Genomic DNA, 3,333 nt, shown 5'->3' with positions numbered 1-3,333 from the left:
GCGAGTCACATCGGTACAAGAGGGAGCTGACATTATGCAACTCGACTTGGATGAGGCGCACACAACAATGGGAGCAAGGGCTGCAGACCCTAGGCCAAGACCAAGACCCTGGGAATGGAATACAGTGGGAGAAAAAAAGAGAAGAAGCGAGAGAGTGGACATACCCCCCTCCCCGAATGGAAAAAGAACAGGTCACAGGGGAGGCAAATAGAATAGGGGAACAGGAGAAATCCTAAACAAGCAATGTCAAAGGGGTGGTGGGCCTCGGAAGGAGATAACAATGCAGGGGAGGGGGCACAAACATCTTGGTATTAGAAAGGGTGGGAATGCCCAAAGACGGAGAGGTGGTGAAGCGGGAAGGGCAGGTACTTCCAGAAAGGGAGGGGGAAAAGGGAGGCAGGGCAGGGGGGAGTTGGGGGAAACCAGGGAGGAGAGTTGGGAGGGGAGCGGTGGACAGGAGCAACAAAGGGGGGAGTAAGGAGAAAGAACTGAGCAACAGGGGCACGGGGGAAGATTTCAGAGAGGGGGTACATGGGGTTATCAGCAGAGGAGGGGCATGGCTAAACCAATATACATTCAAGTGGTTGACCCATAATGTCAGGGGACTTAATACTCCCCTGAAGAGAAAAAATGTGAACAATTTATGAGGAAGGAGGGGCCTATCATTCTGGGTCTGCAAGAAACACACCTCATACGTAAAGACCAGGGGAGATTAAGACTGCGGGGGTTCGTTCAGATTCTGCATGCCTCAGCAAATATCGGGGAGGGTGGCAGTAACGTTGACAGAGCTAAGGGAGAGGATTGAGAGGGCGGGGCTGCGGGACACTTGGAGGGAGCTGAGGGGGACGAAGAGGGTTATATGTTTCTGTCAGGAGTTCACGGATCACAATCTAGAATTGATTATATATGGGTATCAACCGGCTTGGTGGGACAGATCCGGGAGGTGCAGACGGGCCCCATTGGAATAGCGGACCACAGTATTGTATCCGTCCAAATGAACCTAGGAAATAGAGAAAGGGGGGTCTGGGGATGGGGATACCCTAAGTACTTACTTAGAGACCCGGTAATCAAGGAGGAGATAGAGGAGAAAATTAAAAGCTTCTTTAAATCTAACAAGAGGGGGGAAACAAGAGAAGATACAAGATGGGACGCTTTCAAGGCAATGCTCAGGGAGGAACTGATAGCGGCAAAGGCTCAAAGGCTAAAGCAGCTGAGGGTGCTGGAGGCACAGCTGGAGGCGGAAGTGGAAGCGACAAGGCAATGGGCGGGAACAGCCCTGAACAGGTCGTCAATGAGGGAATATAGGCGGGCATTAGGGCAGCTGGAGGTCCTCTGAACAAAAAGGGCAGAAGGGGCATTGCTTACCGTCCGTCAAAAATACTACGCCAAAGCAAACAAAGCAGATGCACTGCTAGCCCGTTTATTGAGGGGGGCGGAATAAAAAAATGCAATTACAGCCTTGAAAACTGGAACTAGGGAACGGGTCACATGGACGGGGACATTCAGGAAACCCTGCCACAGTTATATGAATCCCTATATACATCCCAAAATCCCCAAGCTCTCCCACAGAAGGAATTTTTGGAAAGGGTGACGATGCGCAGGATTGGGAGGGAGGCGCATGAGACCCTTAACAGGGAAATCGCGGAGGATGAAGTAAGGAGGGTGATAGCTAACCTACCACCGAATAAGGCCCCGGGCCCTGACGGCTACACAGCGGCCTTTAACAAAACCTTTGCAGCCAAATTAATCCCGCACCTGAAATACCTCTTTAATACATTTAGATCCACGGGTAGAATAACCCATCTATGGAAGAGGCCCGACTAACCCTCATCCTGAAACCTAAGAAATATTCTGAGGTGAGAACATCTTATAGACCCATTGCATTGATAAATGTAGATGCCACGATATTCACGAAGATCTTGGCCAACAGGCTTGAGGACCACCTTCAGGAGTTGATCCACTGGGATCAGGCAGGATTTATTAGAGGTAGGCTGACGTCAGACAACATCAGGGGGTGGCCGATCTATTGGAAAAGGTACAAATGACGGACACTCCCGTGGTCCTATTGGTGTTGGACGAAGAAAAAGCTTTTCGCCGCGTGCACTGGTCCTTCTTATTTCGGGTAATGCAAAAAATGGGTCTTGACGGGGAATTCCTGACAATGGTTCGGGCTACCTACCAGGCGCCATCAGTGAGAGTGGCAGCGAATGGGACTATGTCCAGACCTTTTAGCTTGAGCAGAGGCATGAAACAAGGGTGCCCTTTGTCCCGCTTCCTTTATGCAATCTACCTAAAGCCTCTCTTGCAGGCAATACGAGAGACAGAAGAGATAAGAGGCATCCCATTTGGGGGGAACAGCAAAAGGTGGCAGCGTTTGCGGATTACATGCTACTTACGCTGACGGCACCAATGGAGTCAATTAGGGCGAGCAGAGCCTTGTTAGAGGAGTTTGTGGTAGTTTCTGGCCTGAAGGTCAACGCGAGCAAGTTAGAATTACTGAATCTAACATTGGGGGCAGGGGAATGCAAAGCACTGAGGGCAGCCACCCCCTTTGTGGGGAGACCAGGGGGAATTAGGTATCTGTGAGTGAGAATCACGGCAACCCTGGCAGGCTGGAATGCAGCTAACTACCCCCCACTGCTGAACAGCATAAAACCGGACTTCCACAAATGAGGACCCTTCAGATATCGTGGATGGGAAGAATGGCCTCAGTAAAAATGGTCACACTGCCGCAAATTCTGTATCTATTCCAGGCGAACCCTCAGGCGGTGCCGGCAAACTTTTTTAGGGAAATAAAGGCTTTGACTAGTGAGTTTATCTGGGAGGGTAAGAGGGCGAGAGTTAGCAGACAGCTACTTACGTCACACAAAAGGGAGGGAGGACTAGCGCTGCCAAACTTTCAGAGGTATTATGAAGCTACGCAGCTACGGGTGATTAGGGAATGGCTCCAAGAGGCGGAGAATGCGCAAAATAAACAATGGGTGAAAATGGACAGGGCACTAGCGCATCATACATTGGCAGATTTGTTGTGGCTACCAAAACAGGACAGGGATAAGCATATATACGAGAGCTTCATTACCAATTTAGTGGCAGACAACTGGGACAGACTAGTGGCATCCAGGGGTATCACGACCTTCCCCTCCCCTTTCACACCGATATTCAACAATGGGGAATTCACACCCGGGTTGGAGAAGGGTGCATTTAAGCAGTGGCAGGAAGGGGGGTGCAAGAAGTTGTAAGACATGTTTCAGGGGTTGGACATACTCTCATTTGAGGAAATTTAAAAGGGAGTTTGCAGTGAAGGAAGGAGAGAGGCTTAGGTATGCGCAACTA

Source organism: Ambystoma mexicanum, chromosome 7q (genome assembly GCF_040938575.1).
Source record: "Ambystoma mexicanum isolate Mex_15411 chromosome 7q, UKY_AmexF1_1, whole genome shotgun sequence".
NCBI classification, from domain to species: Eukaryota; Metazoa; Chordata; class Amphibia; order Caudata; family Ambystomatidae; genus Ambystoma; species Ambystoma mexicanum.
Note: the sequence above shows the minus strand (reverse complement) of the source record.